Here is a 14486-nt window from a genome sequence, read left to right as displayed (position 1 = left end):
TTCTTCTGTCCCCAGGACAGAATTGATACTGATCTGTTACCCTTGTGTCACATGGGTGCTATACAGAGATTGCCAGGTGGTGGTATAGCCTGGCTGGACCAGGGACCTGCTAAGCCAGGTTGGGAGTGAGTTCTCACAGTGTCCGTTTCTGGGGCTCCTGCTGCAGAATGAACAAGGTTGACCGGGTAGACAAAACTCTCGAGAAAGCCTGAAAGAAAGAAGTGAGCAAATCTGGGGACATTTATGGCTGACTTCAGAGACAGCAGGTCCACCGACCAGAACGTCTCATCCTAACACCATTTTCACCAAGACTGTCATCTGTCAGGCCGCGTAAAGACACAGGGAAGACCCGACACCATGAGGGGACCACGGCCGGGAGAATCTCACTGCCTGGGGTTAGTCTGGGCTCTGCTGGTTAGGGCTTTTGTCCTCAGCAATCCTTTAGGGCCTATGCCTCAGTTTGTTCTCCTGCAAAGTGGGGATAATAATAGAACTTATAAAGTAACTGCAGTGCTCGAATGAGCACATACCGTGCTGGGAAAGGGCCAGGCCGTCTTTCTCTGTCATCATCCAGAGCGCTGGTGCAGTGAGAATCTAAGGATGCACAAAACCTCTCATCTCGAGGCCAGAGAGAAGGCCAGGGGAAGTGTATCAGAGGCTCAGAGACATGTGCCATGGTGTTAAATAAACCAAGACTTTCCTAGCTCCTCCCCTCAAAGAGCCAGCCCAAAGTCTAGGTCACAGTGAGAACTAAGGAGCTTTTTGCCACTGATGTCCTGAATTCAGTGTGATCTGGATGTGGGGTCTTTTGGTGCTGGAGACAAGCAGGACGAGCGTGGCTCTGGTGTGTCCTTGTGGGCCAGAGTCCTGCTCAGCAGGGGAAACTTGTATGGAAAAAGCATAATGCCAGGCACACAGTGTGCAAAGACAAAAAAGGCCCAACTCTGCTCTCCAGCTTGGGACAGCAGAGAAGAGATGTCATTGTCACTTTACCTCCACTTTGTCATCTTGCTGGGAGCCCCACGAACCAAGAAGCCTCTGACCCCTCCACACCACACGCAGGCTCTGGGCTTCCTCTTTCGCTTACTCACAACAACCCCACTGTGGACCCCAAAAATGGGATGTGGGTCTCCTTGCCCTTCCCCTGGTTCCCAGCCCACCCACACAGACTCTGGGCTTTCCAGGAGCTCGCGCATTGTTTTCCCTTCCCTTATGCTCCCCAAACCTCCTCTCTCCCCTCCAGCTTCCTCCTCCTTCTCCCTACATCAAGGAACCTCCCCTCATCCTGACCCCACACACGAGGCCCAACCCCCTCCCCTCATTGCTTTGTTCTGAACTGGCTGGGCTTGCCTCTTCCTATGTAGAAGGGAGGTAATTTGGGGAATTTTAGAAACTGTTCTCTCCACAATACCCAGTTTGGGGTATTGTTATCTTGCCACAGTCCTCAAGATCTTCCTTTGGAGTCAAAGTTGTTCGTTGTAGGACAACTGCAAAGAAAGGTGTCATCATGATTCTGCCTGGAAAGTGACAGCTTCTAGCTGTTGGTGGGGCCACCTACAAAACAATGCTTTTCAAAATTGCCACCTCTGCTGCCCACTTAGTGCTTCTGACCCCCTCCCCCCAAACACACACCAAATCGCAGGCTACCACCAGGGACTTGCTCCCCACTTTGTGCTCCTGACTGCGCCCCTCCACATACACCCCAAATTGCAGGCTACCACCCAGGACCCACTCCTCACTTAGTGCTGACCCCCCTGATACACATACACCAAATCATAGGTTTCCATCAGAGACCTGCTGCTCACTTAGTGCTTCTGATCCAAACACACCAAATCGCAGGTTGCCACTAGGGACCCATAGCTATCTGAAACTATTTTATTTTCCCCAAAGCAATTTTGAGCTCCAGAGACAACCACCGCCCTGCATGGAGAGCCTGCAGGACGGAGCTGTGGTCCAGGTGAGGACTATCCCAGCCCCACCATGGCAAGCCTAACCATGCACATTCACAAATGTCCAGAATTGTGCTGGCAGTGAGGGGGGAAGGGGAAGAGGGAGACTGTTGCTGCTTACCTTATAAACCAAAAGTAAATGAGCTCTAGAACCTTCCATGGGCGTTCTCCTCCTGTGGACTTAAGACTTGAACCACAGACCTAGAATCTCACCTGCAGGAAAATCAGTTGATCTAGCCTCTCTGTCCACTATCTCTATTCCTTCCTTCACAGGGACTCTGACTGAGCCTGGGTTCAAGCCCCTTCAAGTTGGGTAACCCTGCACGTAAACCCCAGAGGCTCAGTGTCCTCAACTGTAAAGTGAGTAGAATATTGACTTCCCAGGCCGATGCTGGACTAACGGTCCCTCTGTGATCCATTCATGTTGAGGGTTCCCCACAGCGTCTGGCACCACCTAACAGTCCGTACCCTCCCATCACTCCTCACTGCTTTATGCCAGGCACTGTGGCAAGCACTTTCTCGCCTCTCAGGCCTTGTTACAGCTGCACAAGTCCCTGTTGCAATCGTCTGGTGTCACATGAGAAGTGAAGTGGCTTGTCCAAGGTCACTCCAACAGTCAGGCAGTGCGAGGGTCTGTCTGCCTCCAAAGCTACTGCTCTTAATCTATGCATGGTGCTCTCTGGAAAACAGGCTTGAGGACAGAGGAGGAGCAGTCTCTAGGGAGCTTGACATCAGGGTGTAAGCAGCCCCCCTCACTGCCTAGGAGCCTCCTCTTAGACTCAGCTAGACAGAGACTCTCCACGCAAGATGCTGGCTTGACGAGAAGCCGTCCGCACGTGGAGCCTCATGGTGTGATAGCCTCTCTCCCTCACTGGCCCAGCTCAAGGCCCACAGTGCTGCCCGCCCCCAAGTGCCCAACACCTGGGACAATGACTCCAGAAGGGCTCTCACCCAGTCACCCTCAGGGTCCGGGCTAGGCAGTCCTCTCCTCCCTCCTACCTCCTGATCACTAATGGAAACCTGCTCTGCACTTCAGGCCTGATGAGCTAATTCCTGCTGAATGGCATTAATGAATGATGACAGCTTGATGGGTCCTCCCCTAAGGGATTTGCATTTACTAGGCTGAGGCTTGAGCCAAAGGAATAAAGGTCTATGGTAGAGCTTCAGGCGTTAGAGACCACCAGCCAGGGAAATAGGTGTGGCAGAGGACCTGCCTGGCATGGTCTTGCTCCACCCCTAGTCCCTTGCCTGTCTTCCGAGCCCTGCCCATCCCTGGCCCTATAAGGTGAGGGCTCCAGCCTGTGGCTTGGGTGATGCCACTCTAAAGTGCGCAGAGGTTTTTCCATGTGGCATGTGGGGTGACGTGGGGTAAACTAGGCAAGTTGCTATAGCAACATGCTCCAGGGTTCCAAACAGGATGACACAGAGATGGGACTCCTGCCTCTACAGTGGGGGATGACGGCCTTCCACCCCCAAAAGCATCACCCAGCCGAGCCAGACTACCAGAAACCCTGGCCCCGAGGATTTCCACGGCCCAGGTCTTCTTTACAGATCAAAGGCCTGGGCCTCAGGAAGACTACCAAAAAAATCGTAGTCACCAGTGCAACTCTGGACAATCCGCAAAGAGCAGAGGCCCTGCTGGGGCAGTGTGTCCATCAGATTTTGGGGAAAGTAAGACTCTTAAACTTTGAGTGATTTCCTGTGATCAGGAGTAAAAGTGAGTCCCTGTACCTACCTGCCCACTCTGGCTCTGCCTTGGTCTATCATGACCTTGTAGGTGACCAGCGACAGACCAGAGGCACAGAAGGGCCTGTCCCCAGTTGCAGGTGAACATGAGATCGATGGCATGACACAAAGGCTTCACCCAGTGCCTTAGTCCTCCCCAATAATTCTGGGAACAACAAGCCCAAGAATCACTGGTGTAACGGAGGCTAAACCCACCACGCAGAAGAGAAAATGCTGTCCAGGTAGGGGAACGACTTGCCGGGGCCCACAGCTCACCAGAGGGGAGCCCCCACCTGTCCTGGCTCACAGTGTAGTGGAGCCACCCAGCTGAACCTGCAGCCTCACAGCCGTTCTGGCTGGAGACGCAGCCTGAGCTGGGGTGGGAGTTACGCACTGCCTGTTCCCCGCAAGGTCATAGCTACTCCTCCACTGTGTGGCTTGAAGCAGTAAAGTCAAGGACACCAATGAGGAGGTGGTAGAGGCTGGTTTGATCCTCAGACCTCAGCCAGAGCTGCCGCTGATGGACGAATCATCACGGGGGGGGGGGGGGGGGGTTGTGATGGGACAGAGTCCATTAGGGCCCCACTGATGCTGAGTGCCCAGGTGAAGGAAGCCCTTGGCTCGGAATGGGGTACTGGCAAAGCCAACCCAGTCTGGCTAGGGAAGAAGAGCTCCATGAAAGAGAAGAGGCAGTGGCCTGGGGGCTGAGCAGGGGACCTGGGACCTTCCTGAGGCCTCAACCCAATCTTCATGTCACACTTCCCTCCTTGAACTCTCGATGGCTCCCTACTGCCATTAGGTTGAGCCCAGACTCTAATAAAGTCAGCAAGACCCCAAATGGCCATCCCTGGTCTGCACTCAGAATCACCACTAGCAGGATTGCATGAACAGGCAGTCACAGCCCTACAGTACACCAGGCACCTCTGGCCGCCACTGTGCTGTTCCCGAATCCTCCTTCCCGTCTCCTGGCTGTCTCTAGCTTACTCTTTGGGTCTCCTCTGGGCCACCTGAAGCCTCACCTGACTCCCTTGGTCAAAGCTTGGGGCCACATATGTGATCTCAAGGCACCCTGCACCCCCCACCATTTTCCCCCTCTGCCCTGGGAACACCAGAGGACAGAGGCGTGGTGATAACCGCTATGTCCTCAGCATAACAAGTCGTGAGTAAAGGAAGGCACTGTCTGTCCTAGTAAATGGAAAGACATCTCAGTTTTCTGTCTTTCCTGACTAAAAACAAAGACATTTCAGGGCAAGGCAGATGTCTTTTTTTTTTTTGGCGGTACTGGGGTTTGAACTCAGGGCCTCCTACTTGCTAGGCCAGTTCTCTACCACTTGTACCAGTCCACCAGACCTTTTTCACCTTAGGGATTTTCAAGATAGGGTGTCACAAACTATTTGCCCAGGGCTGGCTTTGAACCATGATCCTCCTGATCCTGACTAGCCGGGATTACAGGTGGACACCTCAAATTTCTTTGCACATTCCCCATAGGAGGTCTTAATTCAGTAGCTGATGTGAGCTGAACCCCATGTGAGGTGCTCGGGGGGCAGAAGAGAGAACTCTTGTCTCTCTTGTTCTTGTCTTTCAGGAGCTTACAGTTTTGTAGGACAGAATGGAGAGAAGAGAGAGTATCTGTTGAAACTGCTGATGTTGAGTCAGGAGGCCGCTGGTCATGTGCTACAGGGAAGTGCAAGAATGGCAGGACAGCTCAGGCCACTGGGAAAGGCACTAAATGACAATCAGGGGCATATAGATTTAGCAGATGGGAGCCATTGAAGGTTTATGGGGGAGGGTGGGGAGGTGTGTTTGAAAGAGTTTCCTGAGTGGGCAAGGGGAGTTTGAAGCCACAGGATAACTGTGGCAAGCAGGAGGAACCTTGGGATGCCTACTACAGTGACCCCAGTCAGAGGCCACCAGAGCCCAAGATGGACATAGGATGGAAGACGCGTGGCTGAGGTCCAACAGGGCTGAGTGGCCAGGAAGGAAAGGTGTGGGAGGCCAAAGGGCAGGGCCCCTGACCCAAGAGGGGTGGGAAGATGCAAGGAGGGGAAGTCAAGTCAGTTCTGGATGGGATTTGGCAGTGCTGGTGGGGCAGGTGAATGTTGGCTGGAGTTTGGAAGGCAGTCTGACTGAGTGTTTGCACTGAGGCCATCACACAGTGGGATGTTAGTGGCCTGTAGCTGGGAGCCTCTGTCCCAGCCCCCTCCAGCCCAGAAGCAGTGATTCATGCCCCAGACTTAAACAGAACTCAGATTCTGGTTTGAGAGAGGAGGAGAAAGCACCAAGAGGGCCAGGCCAGACCACAAGCCCAGCACGGGCTGTGGAATGCGCTGGCTGCTGACGCTGAGGCAGAGGCTGGCAGGTTCCCAAGAGGCCCTGCCGATCGCCTCAGTGTGGCCACAGTCACTGATGGCCTCTGCTCTTTCCCTGCTTCGCTGTGGACCTGCCTACATTCTACCTAGCACATCTTAACCCAGCCCCTCACCCTGACCCTGCATCCCAACCTGGTCCACATCACCCCTGGGGGTCTGAAGGCTCTGATCTCCCATGAAAGCCCCCACCCTGCTTCCTGTTCAGCCTGGAGGACTAAGACCAGGAGTCAGGCAGGGACTGGGGGCTGCCATGGAAAGGCCCCAGCAAAGGCCCTGTGGCTCATGGCAACATCTGCCTTTGTCGTCCCTGCAGCCAGAAGGATGCAGCTAGAATATAGGTCAGATCTTGTCATGTCTCTGCTTGGGTCCAAATCCTCCAGAGCTTCCCTTCCTGGTCTGAGTAAGAAGCCCTGTGTGATCTGGCTCCCCTGCCTTTCTCACCTCATCCCCAGTTCACTGTCCCCTCCCCGCCCCCTGGCCTCAGGACTGTTTTATATTCGGGCACCTTGGCTTTGCACTTCTGGTCCATCAGCCTCCGATGCTCTCCCGAGAGACCCTCCAGCGCTCCCTTCAGGTCTGCACTCCTAAATGACCACCTTATTGAGGGCCTGCTAACTAAAATTCCCCCTCCCACACACACGGTCACATGCATAGCACCTTCCCTGTGGTAGTCTCTCTACCATAAATGTCAACTTACTTGTTCATACTGGCCACAGCAGACGTAATCCTTATAAAAGCAAGGATTTGGGTCTGTTGTGTTTACTTATATAGAGAGGTACCCGGAATAATAAATAGTTGTAGAAATGAATAAGCAAATCAATGAAAATCTCCCCACTAGCTTGTAACAGCAACCCTAAATCCCATTAGCCAATCCGTCAGCCCTCTGCACCCTTCCCCAGGCTGCCAGTCCACTAGATGGGCACGCGATCATCCAGTCACTTCCCTAGCCATTTGTTAACAATTAATTTGTCTCCCTAGATGATGAAAGTTGGGCTGGAGATATTACTCAAGTCATAGAGTGCCTTCCTAGCAAGTGAGAGGACCCGAGTTCAAACTCCAGGACTGCAAAAAGAAAAAGGAAAAAGAAAGAAGTTTAGTGGCCGTTGAGGGCCACAGGTGAGCAGAGCTAAGGGAGGAAGGTCTCTTGCAGGGTGGAGGACTTAGGAAGGGGTGAGCAGGTTTGCAGCAGGCAGCCCAGCCTGGTCCACCTGGCCCATACTGCTTGTCACTACTCCATGTAACTCAGAGTGGACCCGAGGACACACAAGAAAGGCCTGGTTCGTGCACGGCAGAAACGCAGGAAGGCTACAGGACTCTCCAGGCATCAACAGAGGTGGAGTAGTAGCCTCAAATGGGTCATTTCCCAGAAGAAGAGAGGATCCACACATCAGCCACACACTGCAGAACATAGCCATGTCCTTTACCACCCAAGAAGGAGCTGGGGGTACCCAGAGAAGATGAACGCAGACCCAGTCTCTGGGAGCCAGCTAACTAGAATACTCCCTGTTGGCTTAGGAGATGACATCAACCCCCCTGTGCAGGTGGAAAGAGTCAGTCTGAGCCCACAAAGCTCCACAGTAGAAGCAATGCTCCACTGGCATGGGGTTTCAAAGATGGCCCTGACACCTACTGAGCGTGTGCCCTTGTGTTCAGACGCTGCCTCTCTTTAGAATGTGTAATGGAAATTACAACTCCGACCTTACAGTGTGAGGAATTAGAAATCTTACCCAAGAGGGGACAAAATGTCAGGCAGGAATGGGTTTCAATGTGTGGTAACAGCTGCAGTTTGTGGAGCTAGCATGGACGGGAAGTCACTTAGCCAAGATCACCCGAGAGATAGACTCACATCTGAGACTTGAACCCAGCCAGTAGGATCCAGGGACTAATTCTGAGAGGTCAGATGGCCTGCCCAAGGTCAGACAGATGCAGCAAGTCAAGAGAGCCAAGCCAGAATCAAGTCCAGGTGTGACCAGCTCAAGAGTTCATCTTTTTTCTTGCTTTTCATGCATATGACTTCACTTATCTGCCATAACATTTTACTTATCTCATCCTAAGCAATAATTAATGAAAAGCCTATGTTTTGATTGGCTTGTAGTTTTTAAACACTCATTAAATAAAAATACAAATAATCAAGTATTAACCTTCTCTCTTCTCCCATCTAAATTCACCCATCACACTAGGTGACCCTGGGCTCCTCTGTATGACTCCCAGGAAGGATGGGTCCCCTCCACCTACTCAGAACTGAAAAGCTATGGGAGGTGATGTTGAACTGGAGGACTTTTTATGAGAAGGACCTAGACGTTTTCCATCTGCTGCTGGCACTTTCTCAGTGGACTTGACCCTTTCCTCTTGGAGGCTTGCTCAAGGCTCCCTCATGGGCGAGCTGCTCTCTTGGCACTCACTGGGGAGAGTCTGGCAGCTGTCCAGGCATCCAGAGTGGTCATGTTCTCTGGTGCTCAGCCCACCCCAGGGTAAGGGTCAGGAGCATTTTCCCACCACCACATGGCAAGGTCCCTTGCTGTTTTCGGCAGCACTGTCTGGATTAGCAGTGGCCCCACCTGTCTAGTCTCCATTGCTGGGTGTAGGCCAAGGAAGCAGAGGGTTCCCAAGGTGCCCCACTCATGAAGGTAGTGGGGAATTTTATGTGGAACCAACGGAAAGTCCAAGTCCCTATCCTCTATCCTCTCCCTAACAAATATTTTTAGTGTGTGGAGGAGACTAAAACAAAGAGAAACTTGCTGCTTTCTCTGTGTCTTGACAACTCCAGAATGGCCTGCTCTTCCAGGAAGCTCTCCTGGGTCACTGCTATGTTCCCATGACATATTCTCCCTGTCATCTTAGCAGCATTCCTACTCTTCACAAGGTGGCCTGGATCCCTTGGGCAGTGGGCACCTTCACTTTCTTCTATCTTATGTACTCCTCTCCTGCATGGCCTGGTGCCATCTTGCCCTACCTCCAACACACCCCCTAAGAGGTGACGCTGCTTAGACAGTCTGTGCTAGCTGGCACTCTCTCTTCTTCAGACCCGGCTCTTCCCAGCCTGCAGAGCAGGAAAACACTGCAAACTAATCATACAGAGGAGTTCTCAGCTGACACCATGTTAGACTTGCTACCCACCCCAGCCCTGGTTCTCCAGTCATCAGAGGTTGTTTGAAAGCAACCCATAACTTGGATCTCTCTCAGGCAACTCTGAAGGTCACAAGGCTTCGGTTCAGTAACTTCTAAAATAAACACTTGGTCTTCGTGTTTCTAAGTGCCCTTCAGGGGCTACACTTCGTGCTTCTGTGAGAGTTTCTTGAGCCAGAACTTCAACTCTGATTATGAAGTCCATGAAAAAGAAGTTGACAACAGAGATGCCACTTGAAAACAGTTTCCCCAGCACGTGGGGACCCCTGCTGCTCAGCCACATGTCCATAAAGAGCCCTGGCCTCAGGAGTCCCTCGAGAGCCCTAGCACCGAGCGTCTGCCTGGGGGGCCTTAACAGAGTGCTCACATCCCAGACAAGTGGTTACCCTTGACTCACATCCCCCAGACGACAGGACACTTGACCTTCTCACAAGCCAGTCCTTTGTTTTCCAGCAAAGATGGCCCCTCTCAGGGCCTAAAAGTAGACAATGGAGATAGTTTTGCAACCATGATAAATTGACCTCCACTGAAAACCAAAACACTTCTGCCCCTCAACACGCACCCCACCAAACCTTGCCAGTGGTGTTTGGTAGAGCGACGCTGAGTCTGTGCAGCCAGGGAACTTTTGAGATGGGGGTGGGTGCATCCACTGTGGGGTGAGGCCCCACAATTCCTTTTTATAGTTCACATTCAAAGGGCAGGGCAGCCTGGCTCTTCCTCTCCTCCGAGGGAAAGCCCTGCCACAAATTGCAATCTTGAGCCCTGTCTCCTCTTACTTCGCCCGAGCACTGCCTGGGTTGAGGCTAATCTTGGATGCAGAGGGCTCTTGATCCACACACCCATCACAAGCCGGGTGCAGCTTAGGAGCTGGAACCAAAACCAAACTGCCCCAGCTCTTTGAGCTGGTTATTATGTCAGGAAGGGGAGGAACTCGTAGTCCAATTCAGCTCCTTTGAAATGGCCTGTGGCCAGGATCAGAGTGGACAGGACCACCACCCTCCACCGTCCAGGCTGTGTACTGCATGACTTATTCAACGTAAACAGCACCTCTGCTGTTGGCAGTGCAGTGACCCCGGAAGCGAGGGGTAAAGAAGGAGTGAAAGTGTGTGTTTGTTTATGTGTGTGTACTTTAAATCTTACACAGGGACTTGCAGATTCTATTCCAGTGTGTGCCTTTTCCAGGTAAGGAAACTGAGGGCCAGGAAGAGGAAGAAATTGGGATGAGGGCTTCTGAGACCAAATTCGGTCCCATAAGCCCCCTCCCTCTCTGAAGCTTCAAGTGTCATATGCTCAGGTCTGAGAGGCCTGAACACTTCCATTCACTTTTTCCCGGATCTTCCACAAATGAATGTGTGTTGCTTACCCGTTGGGTGCTAAGCATTGTTCTAGATGCTGAGGGTTAAGTGGGGTCAGACAGACTCAGTCCCCTCCAGCATTGTGCTGTTGAAGGTTTAACAGTTGATCCTGGCTCTTGGGATGGAGTAGAGAGAGTTAGTTTTGAAGAGTTTGCCAGTAGCCCAGGTTAAATCCTCCACCGTGGTCAGTTTCTAGCTACCAACATGGCGTCACTGAATTGGAAGCTCGCACACGATTGGCTCTTGTAAGAGGGCTCCATCACATACTGGTCCCTTCCCTTGTGTGACTTCTGCTCCAGTGGGAGAGGAGACAGTGTCCAAGCAAGAAAATTGCTCTTATGGCCACCTGTAATTATTTTTAATTATAGAAGAAATATAGAGGGGGCCATGACGGAGAACTACGTGTTCTTCATAGGATGTCAGCCATCTCAGAGGCTGTGACATTTAAACTGGAGGCTGAGAAGGAGTCCACTTGGTAAAGGTTAGGAGAGAAATATTCCTGGCAAAGAGGACAGCAAGTCGGAGGACCTCAAGGTGGGAAAGAGTTGCATGTTAGGGACAGAGAGGAAGGCAGTGTGGCTGGAGGGTGATAAGTGACAAAGATGATGGCACTAGAGAATATAGATCTAGTGGGCTCTGGGGAAGGTCTGGGGTCTGGTCTAAATGCAACAGGACTCCACTGGGCTTTATTATGAAAGTCAAGATCTGATCGGCGTTCTTAAAAGATCAGTCCAGCTGCTGCCAGCAGCAGTTCTTGGAGCTGAGCAAAATTGGAATGGAGGGACGCCAGAAGACTGTTGCAAAAGTCCAGGCACAAAATGATGAGAATGGCCTTGTCCGAACAGTGACAAGAGAGACAATGAGTGCACACATTGGAGAGGAGCTGAAGGTGGAACCCAGGATTTGCTGGTGGGAAGTGAAGGGAAATCATGAGGACTGATGTCCACACTCTGATCTGAGCAGCCGGAAAGAAACAAGTTTGAAACTAAAAACAACCAAGGGCTCCTTTTTGGTGTTGTGAAAGGTTGGGTGCTACGGGACATCCAAGCAAAAATCCCATAGAGAGCTGGACAGTTGGAGGGCAGGCTTAGGCTGGGCTGGGGTGTAATTTGGGGTTCTCAGGAGTCTGGGCCACTCTGAGGTGAGGAGAAGAGGGCAGAGACCCAAAGGCCTAGGGTTTGGCAAGAGTCTACCTTGGCACAGTCCCACAGATGTGTGTCTATGGCCCAGTTCAGGAAAACGAGAGTTCAGTTTTCCTCCCAGCTTGCAGGTGTGTGTGCGTTTGAGTATGTGTGTAGATATACACACATATATGTGTGTCTGTGTATATATAATATATATATGTGTAATATATATGTGTGTATGTGTGCGTGTGTGTAGATGCGTGTGTGCATGTGTGTAGATGTATGTGTGTAGATGTGTGTGTCAGTGTATATGTGTAGATGTGGGTGTACGTGAGTGTGTGCATGTGTGTAGATGTGTGTGCACATGTGTAGATGTGTATGGATGTGTGTGCATGTGTGCAGATGTGTGCACATGTGTGTAGATGTGTGCGTGCGTGCAGGTGTATGTGTGTAGATGTGTGCATGTGTGCAGATGCGTGTGTGTAGATGTATGTGCATGTGTGTATATGTGTGTGTAGATGTGTGAGGGTGTGCATGTGTGTAGATGTATGTGCACATGTGTACATGTGTGTGCATGTGTAGATGTGTGCATGTGTGCAGATGTGTGTGTAGATGTATGTGCATGTGTGTATATGTGTGTACATGTGTGTAGATGTGTGCAGGTGTGTGTGTGGATGTGTGCGTCTGTGCAGATGCGTGTGTGTAGATGTGTGTGCATGTGTGTAGATGTGTGTAGATTGTGTGTGCAGATGCATGTGTGCATGTGTGTAGATGTGTATGCAGGTGCGTGTGTGTATTGTGTAGATGTGTGCATGTGTGTGCGGCGTGTTACTTGGCCAACACTTTCCTGTCAGCGGCCTTGCACTGCAGACATCATGTGGGGACAGCCTTCACAGAAGCTCTTGAAAAGCTTGAGGCAGGAGTTCATTTTGATCATTTAGAGAAAAGGATAAATGAGGTAAGATGGAAAATCACAGTAGCTTTCATGAAGCTCTGACTCTTTCTCTTGAACGAGGTGATCTGTGTGTCCTCTGCAGGCGGAGACGGTTCTCCAGGGCTGGGAGGGAAAACTATGTTAATTATAGACAATTTCAGTGCGCTGTTTGCTGTTTTCAATTTTTACGCCTGTTTTCCATGAGCCTGACATCTGCTTAGCAGCATATTGGCAAACCCTTGACTCCTCAAGAAAATGCTAAGAGCCGCCATGACTGTGGCCAGCACTGGCTCCTTCCTTTCTTCTTCCTCTCTGGATGTGGTGGGTGTGTCTATTTCAGCCCAGGGCCTTCTGCCTTTGCAGGTGTCTGGGCTCCTCCCCAGCCCTGGTGATGTCCCTCACTGCCCCCCAGGCTGCCCCCCAGGCTGCCCCTGCCCTACTTGCCTCTGACCTGGAGAATCCTCCCTTATCTCCAGCTGCCAGTGCTTGGGAGAGGGGAGGGGCGGTCATTATGATGATGTCAGCAAGTAGTTTATCCAGCATAGAAGATGGCACTGAGGGGTTGGGGCAGGGAGCAGGTAAGCTTGGCTGAGATGACAGACTGAAGAAGAGGAGAGGTAGACAGTCCAGGGTGGGCTGGAGAGGGGAGGCCACACTGGCAGAGGCTGGCCTGTCCCATCTCTTCGGGGCCTTCCTCGATGAACAGGAAGGGAACCTGGTGACCCACCCCGGACAGCATGTCTTTTACCCTTCTCGGAATCTTCTCAATGTCATCCAAGGCCCTTGGGAACCATCTGGTAAGGACATCCAGCCCCTGGTTACTCGTGCTAGGACCCTCAGGTCCCTGGTGTGTGCTGTGTTCACACATTTGACACTCGAGGTAATTCAAGTGCATACAGATCCGGGCTCTTCCTTCTATGGAGGAGGACATTGTGGCCGTGACTGCCCATAAACCAGGCCTTGCTTCTCATGGTTCAGGGCTCGCTTCCTCACCGCCAAAAGCAGTGCTGGGCGTGGACCAGGGACCTGCTGTTTCCCCAATGAGCTAATCTCCCTGAGAGAGTCCTCCTGGAATTGAGGGTGTGTGGCACCACAGAGCCAACATGCTGCTTAACCCTTCTCCTGCCTTCTCTGGCCAGACCTGGCCACCTCTGCCCTAAGCCCCGCCCTTCTCTAGACCCTATCACAAGTCATTCCTTTCTGTCTGTCCTTCCTCATTTTGTCCTGGCCACTTTGTCCCTAAGCTGTGCACACACACACAGGGCATTCTACACCTGTGTGAAGGCCATGAAGCCATGGTACCTGTCTTTCTGCTTCTTTGACAGCTGGGAGAATGAGGAAAGACAGCGTTTTCTGCAGAGAAGGTGCTGGTCAGCAGAAGGCAGGAGGTCAGCCACTGGGTAAACAAGAGCCACTGTGTAGATTAAAGAGTGACAGGGCATGGCAGACCTTAGGAAAAGTGAAAGGGGCTCATCCCTGTCCCAGGAAGACCTCAGTATGGGCAAGTTTGCTTTCACGTACAGGAAGGCATCAGGGCTGGGGATAAGAAGCGATTGTCACTGTCCTCTCCATCGCAGCCTCTGAAGAGCAGGCCAGGCCAGGTGCTGCAGCTCACTTTCAGAGTGGCTTGAAGCTGGGGGACACTTGGGAGGGGCGGCAGGGGACATGCTGTCAGTCCTGAGAACTGACCCGATAGACAATTGTGGCTGCCGTCTGCCTCCCCATAGGTGTCCCCAGGCTGGTCTGCATGCTCCTCCCCTCTGAAATAGATTTGGAAATGGGTCCAGGACATCAGGACGGTAAATGTATTTAGACCATCTGGGGGAAGTACCTTGTTCAAGGTCACCCAGCTGGCACATGCAGAGCCCAAGGGAGAAACCAGGTCCCCTTGACACCCACAGCCT

The 14486-nt window shown here is 52.0% G+C and overlaps 1 protein-coding gene across 1 annotated transcript in view; it reads left to right on the top strand.

Moving 5' to 3' along the window:
- Window positions 1-14486, top strand: part of Itga11 (integrin subunit alpha 11) — a 99689-nt gene that overhangs the window by 2024 nt on the left and 83179 nt on the right. The gene's annotated exons all lie outside the window — the stretch shown is intronic.

This window comes from Castor canadensis, chromosome 19, assembly GCF_047511655.1.
Source record: "Castor canadensis chromosome 19, mCasCan1.hap1v2, whole genome shotgun sequence".
Taxonomy (NCBI): domain Eukaryota; kingdom Metazoa; phylum Chordata; class Mammalia; order Rodentia; family Castoridae; genus Castor; species Castor canadensis.
Note: the sequence above shows the minus strand (reverse complement) of the source record. Positions and strands in the feature narration are given on the sequence as shown.